General features: G+C 42.8%; 1 protein-coding gene across 1 annotated transcript in view; it reads right to left on the bottom strand.

Moving 5' to 3' along the window:
- The window catches only part of SSX2IP (SSX family member 2 interacting protein), a 28,054-nt gene extending 21,645 nt beyond the window's left edge, over nucleotides 1–6,409 (bottom strand). The window contains exon 1 of the mRNA XM_035333629.1: nucleotides 6,330–6,409. The gene's annotated coding sequence lies outside the window, so the exon portion shown is untranslated. The remainder of the gene's footprint in view (nucleotides 1–6,329) is intronic.
- Nucleotides 6,410–6,996: the final 587 nt, after the last annotated feature.

Below are 6,996 nucleotides of genomic sequence, written 5' to 3'. Positions count from 1 at the left end.
GCACGGTTTTCTTCCTTACTATCATCTGAAATCTCCATTAACGGCATCAAATACTTCCCCAGGTCTCCTTTCCAAGTCTACTATTAAGGATTACCTCATGCTTTCACATTTTACACTGCATACCTCCCATTTTAAGTCACTGCCCTGAAACTCGGGAATTCCTGCCGTAGTTTCGCAGCACGGGGGGAGCCCTGTGCGACTGCTCCCCGGGCAGCCCTGCAGGCACGCAAATACGGGGCGCAGCCACACGACAAGCCGGTCTCGCCTTTCAATCCCACCCTCACCCCGAGCCGAGCTTTGCTGCAAACAGAGAAAAAGGTATCTTAAACAACCAAGGTACCTCAGCCAGCCTCTCCTCTTACCTGACGCGGGGCTCGCGGCCAATTCACCGTTCAGCAGACGCCTTGCTCCGGGCACCGGCTGCTCGCAGCCCCACAGAACCCAGCACAGTGCCGGGACCGCCGCCCCCGCCTCGCCAACGGCCACAGACCGCCCGTTACGGCCGGCGAGGAGCGGCAGGGCAGGAGGAGGGGCCCTCCGGAGCACCACCTGCTGCTGCTGCGGCGGCGGCGGCGAGGAGGAGAAGGAGGAGGGAGGCCGGGGGAAGCCGGCTCCCGCACAGCACGGAGCGGACCGGGCCGGGTCGGGCCCCGCGGGGTTAACGCGCCCCCGCCGCTCCCATTGGCCGCGCGGTTGCTAGGAGACCCCCACCAACGGCCCGCACCGCCCCGCCGGGCCGCGGCCGCGCCATGGCGGCACCTGAGGGAGCCTCGGGGAGGGACCCCCGGGGCTGTGTCTCCTCGCCTCCCGGCCCCGGACGCCGTCCTCCTTCGCGGGCCCCCGGCCCTGGACAGCCTTTCTCTGAATGTTCGTCCTTACCTTTGGCTGCGTGCTGCTGCGGTTTGTCCCCACAGCTGATGTCAGCAGCTGCACGTAAAAGCGTCAGAGCACCTTGCCGTGACGTGCTGTTCCTCTGGAGGGCCCGAAATCGCATTTCAAACATCACCGTTGATCTAAAGAGTTGCTCAGTGCTGTCCCAAGCAAAGGCGTTGCTGACTTGAGCAATGATCTTAAGCAGGAATTCCTGGCTCTTGCCAAGAGCAGATTTTGTCCAGACACCACAAAAATGCCTCCCGCTGGGAGACACCCTGCATCTGAGAGCCCCTCTGGCAGGAGCGGTGGTGGGTAGCACCAAAACGGCCAGCCTGGCAGCACCTCGCTGCCCAGAGGTCACAGTCACTGAGTCAGGAAAGTCCTTCAGGACCAGCAAGTCCAACCATCAGCCTGACCTACTGCATCCCACCACAAAACCGTGGTCAGTAGTGCCTTGTCCATGTCCCTTAAATACCTCCATGCTCAGCCACCCTCTCTATGAAGAAATTATTCCTATCGTCCAATGTAAATATCCCCTGGCACAACTTGATCATGCATTTAAATATATATATGTATTACACCATTACAAATGAAAAATGTCAGTAAACCACCAACCTAGGTACGTATCCCATCCTCCATATGCTATTGCTATCTTGTAAGAATGATGAGCTTATAACATTATTTAAGGGAATGAGGAAATCCTACCTATCTTCCACATATTTTGCTTTGACCAGAATTTTTTTGCTTTCAAATATAAAATATTTTGAAAGATTCCAGGAGTGGGAGGGGATCTTTAAGGATTCACATCTCCAGTTTTACAGCCTACAACACCTACATACCTCCCCTTCAACCCCCACAAAGAGATTATTCAGGTGACATTCTCTAGTATTACCCCACCGAATCTGTGAGGATCTCAACAAAAGTTACCTGATAGAACTCAGTAAAATTAATTGAATAGACATGATCTATTGAATAATAGAATAGCATTTGATTACCTTTGTAATTGGATTTGCAAGACTGCAGCCTTCACTCACATCCACATTGATTTTTCTTCCTATCTACCACCTTCATATCCAAGTACATCAAATTCTGTGATCATGCATATTTATACCTGCATTATCTAATTTCTCAATCAGAAAGCTACCATCAAAGAGAAATAGCAGCAATTAGGATGAACAAGATTTATTTTTAATATATTATATATCTATATATTCTTTTAAAAATTCAGTTATTCACCCAAGCTGGCAAAGATTGATTACTATTATGTATTTTCAATATAAGAAGGAGGTAATGCAGAATACTGGCCGTATCAATCAAAATTTGCATTTTCCTTGATAGGATCGCAACAGTGATGACCTGTGGCATATAGCAAGGGATGGAATCTCAGAAGAAAAGGAGCCCTGTAGGTTTTCCTACAACAAACACAGCTTTGACAAACCCCATTACATCTCTTACACACTGCTTGTTCTGATTTCACATTTCACTTTCTTTCGCATTCAATATTTCAGGTTCTCAAAGTTCAACTTGAGAATGAAAAAAATGCTGAATAAGGTCAAAACCATTCTTTCAAAGTTCTCATCAAAATTTAACTCTCAGGGATTAAATTGACTCTTGTCATCTGGAGTGGAATTAAGGCCATTTCTCTTGCTTGGAGGCAGACCATAATTACTTCTCCAGGCAGATGAAAAAGAATTATAGGGCTAGTAAACTGACCAATTCTTGCTGTGTAGGAAGCACGCCCCCAGTGCTTCCAGAAATAACAGTTGTTGATTTGGCTTTTACTACCTTAGCAATAATAGTAATAAATATTTTTAATAACAACATGTTCTTTTTCAAGTTTAGTTCATACTAAATCACTCCTCACAGTGAAAAAAAAAAAAAAAAAAAAAAAAAAAAGTTTTATTTTATGACTCGGGTTAATTGCAGAGACTTTGGACTTTTACACTGCAGCTTTGCTGCAGGTGCACTCTTAGGAGGAAGCAGACTCACACCAAATATATGTTAGTCAAAATGGCAAGTGGGACAACAGATATTGTTGATGGCAAGGATTAAGCTCCTGTAGCTTTAAAAGATAATAGATGGTGTGGGTGTTGCTGAATTCCCTTTGTCCATTTGATCATAGCAGCTGTTCCTGAAGTTGGTGCTATTCAAAAGAGAACTCCCCAAGCACTTGGTTGTGCATTGTGGGTTGGGTTTTATTTTTTTAAAAGGGCTGGCCAGGAAAGGAGAAGTCTTTGTGGGATACTTTCAGGCAAGAGTATGAGCAAGGTTTACTTTATGAAAAACTGTAGCCCAATGCTTTTTTATTTGTAATGCACCGATTCAGTGTAACATAGTCTACCTAAACCACAGCAAGAAGAATCAAAACACACTTTTTTTTTTTTTTTTTTTTTTTTTTAAGCAGTTCATTACGAAGGTGGCATTTAGGTAGGATTTTGGTGTAGGTGAAGTATGGTCTCCTTGGAGATTTTCATTCTTAAGAGATAGGGTAGAGGACAACATGTATTTCTTGTGCTCTCCTGAGTACACTTATCATAAATATCCTGTAATGGATTTCTGATCTTTGGCCGTAACCCACATTCTAAGACTACAACTCCTCAACTCCTTAAACAATTTTTTGTTTTCCTGTTTACAGTTTCTTTACTTAGGTTTGCTTGAATCTAATTGATGGAGTGATCTGAAGACTCACGTTATAATTTAGCAGCTTAAAAAAAAAACAAATAAATAAAAAAGCATCACTGTTCCTTTCCATGATACAGACCATTATCCTTAGAATTCATTTTAGGCCTATTTCTTTTATAAATGTAGCTTCTAGAAAAAAATCTTAGAGAAATTTATAAAATGTATTTATCCTTTCTTCTTTGCGATACTTTGGTTAAAAAGAAGTGGGATTAAGAATTATAATGTGAAAGATAGTAAAGAACCAGGGGAAATTGTGAAATTGGATGCTTTGTGAAATTGAATAAAAAAAAAAAAAAAATGCCTCTATAAACTTAAATTCAAGCAGGATTAAACTGTAACATGGACAAGAGAGAAAAGAGCCTCCTACAATTCAGAAAGAGATGGACTGATCCACATTGTGTTTGCATTTCAATTCAAACTCATCTTCTTAAGTACATTCAAAAATGCTGTTTGCTAGAGTGGTTTCTATAGCAGTGTCCTGCTTCATTACAAGTCAGGAGTGCTGATGAACCGTTGACTAGCAGAAGCTCATTAAAATGTCTGATCCTGTTATGCAATAGGCCAGTGGCAGCCTGCGACTCCTTTATTGTCCCTCAATGTAAGAACTGCGTGTCTCAACAAAGCCCAGCTCACAGGGCTTTTACATCTCTTTTGTGGAGATGCATAAAAATAACCTCACAAGCCAGGCTTTGGGTTGTGCTGTGCACTGGCAAGCGTTTCAAGTTCTGTCCTTGGTTGCTGTTCACATATTAAAAGCTCCAGTCATGCAATGAGATACCAGCTACATCTACCTGTGCAGCGCTCATTGGAGGCTCAGTGCTCACAGACAACTCTGAAGATGCAGACACCTACAGCAGGATTTTAGGTGGACTTTACATACTGCAGTCCACCTATGTGATCCAGACCGTCTGTCCTCTCTCCCTGTCCTAACTAACATGCAACTGGCCCAGTGTCTAAAAGATATTCAATGTCCCTCTGCCTCTTGCACTTGGACTGTGAGATTTCAGGCTAATCCCTGTTAGATAATAAAAGCTAGATAAGAAGATGCCTATCCTTCCCCAGGGGGTTGACCGACTTAGCACACATCAACATTCACAAAAATATCCACGGGATGAGCTGTTGCTGCCTGGTGATAGCATCCTCCCCTAAGCCTTTGTGCTGAAGCAGTACTGCAGAGAGCAAACTAAGCATCAGGGATCCAAGAAGGTGCAACACAAGAGGGATGCCACTCCACAGAAAAGAAACTATAGCCACAACTTTTGAACAAGAGCACCTCATGGTATGATACAATGTCACTTAGCCAAAGTTCACTCATCCTCCACGAATTTGTCTACACTGTTATGCTTTTGTGCTTGCCCAGTTTTTGATTGCACCCTCAGCTGAGTTAGATCAGCTTACTTATTCTACAGAAAAACATCCACTTTTTTTTCTGGGCTAGTGTTCCAACAGCTTAGTGAGTGAGTTGGCTCACAGAGGGTTTGCATATGCTAGAGCCAGTACAAGATAACCCGGGGTGGAGAGGGAGCAAAGAAAAACAGGGAGGGATAATGGGACTTCCCAATTTTAGTATCAGTGAAGCATTATATCACTCATCTCTTTCATGGAGCTCACCCTCACGTTTTTCTCTGCAGCATCGCTTCTGGTTTCTATTTAATGACATCTCAGGTAAATATGGGAGTAGACACCCACGTCATCTATGATACATGATAGAGGCACCCAAATTTTGCTTTCAGTTCTGGGAGATAGATACCAGGTAAGCTGCATTAAGCACCTTACCTGCAGTCATCAAAGCCTTTTATTGGATTTATCCCAAAGTCCTTTGGAGGAGGAGAAAACAACACATGGCTACAATGCCTGCAGTAACGCAGGCTCACTTCTGAAATCGTTAAGATTATTTCTAGTCCATGGGACTATTTCTGTGAAGTACGGAGCAGCACAGACAATGCCACTCAATTCAACTATGTTGAAGGGCTACAGTGATGCAGAGATACTTCATGAAAAATGTTGATCATAGCACCTAATAGCAACTCTTACCATGAAACAGTTGTTCTTCTTTACACCCTTTCCTCTGCTATACATACACCATCCTCAGAGAATATGCACAATATTTTGCATTCTTGCTTCAATCTCTATCTGAAAAAGCTTGGCAAATGTTTGTTCAATACCTTATACTTAATAAATATTACTATAGGTAGGGCTAAACATCACTGAATCTGGGACAGTTAACTGTTCTCCTTCATTGGGATAGCTGCTGAGATATTTGAGCAAGTGGCATTACCAAATACTATGGCATCCAGAATGCTTGTAATTGCTGTAATGTGTTTGTAAAGAGGAAGAACAAAAAGTAGCATTGGGAAAGTGAAGAGAAGCTCCCACACGGTTTGTGAAAAGCAGCAAAATAGCATTTGGGGGGAAAGTGGTGAATGAAGAATTAATTACGGCATCCACAGAATCAATCTCTGGTTTACATGCCTCCTCCCCAGTCATGAAAACAAGACTTATTGTCAGCAAATAAACATGTCTGTGTCATTGTTCAGCCCCCAAAGTAGCATGCAGAAACCCAAACTCTGATGGGTTATCAAATGAAAAAGGAGCAGGAGCTTGATTATAATATTAAACATATGGGAAATGAGGCACAAAAGTATTAAGTGCATTTTCAGGGGAGTCCATTTCACAACCAAGAGGTGTAATTTATTTTATTGGCTCCAATTTCAGATCATAAAAAAAATAAATGTCAGTAGACATACACTCCTAACTCTCTCACACAAACTTACCATTCATTTTCCACTCCTATGAAGCAGCATGACCTAGGAGCTATCAGGAGTAAAGCTGCATGCAAGTACAAATGGCCTACTTCAAAGAGGAAATTAACTGCAGCATCATTTACTGACTGCAAAGGAATTATACAAATGTCAGAGAAGAAGAATTAAAGCTTTTACCTAATGCCACTACCAACCATGCAGTGAAAAGATTTAGGAAAATAAAATTTCTAGAATCATATTTCACTGCAATACAGTCCTTTCAGTGTGAGGCCCACAAAGTAATTCAAAATGTCAGTAAGCCAACATAACGTAATGATTTCAGTCTTGTGTCTCTTCAGCTGGTCTGTGACTTGCTTGCAGAGTAATTAAACAGCAGTTATCCACTGTGAACACAGCTGATACTCCTGTTTTTAAGTGTCCTCAGCTGCAACTAGTTTCACATGATGCCTCTCTGGAGAGGGGTGCTTCATGTCATGCCACTGAAGTGTAGTCTGAGTTAGGGAGAGTTTACCACTTGAAGTCACTTAAATCAAAATCCCTTTTTTCATTTTAGGATGAGCTTGGCAAAAGTATAAGAAAATAATTTTATCTATGGTGCTCAGTCTAGCAATGCTGATGTACATGAGTACCTACGCAAAACTTCACATGCAGAAGTACTATTATCCAGAGAAAAAGTAAA

This window comes from Oxyura jamaicensis, chromosome 8 (genome assembly GCF_011077185.1).
Source record: "Oxyura jamaicensis isolate SHBP4307 breed ruddy duck chromosome 8, BPBGC_Ojam_1.0, whole genome shotgun sequence".
NCBI classification, from domain to species: domain Eukaryota; kingdom Metazoa; phylum Chordata; class Aves; order Anseriformes; family Anatidae; genus Oxyura; species Oxyura jamaicensis.
This window is presented reverse-complemented; position numbering and strand designations above follow the sequence as displayed.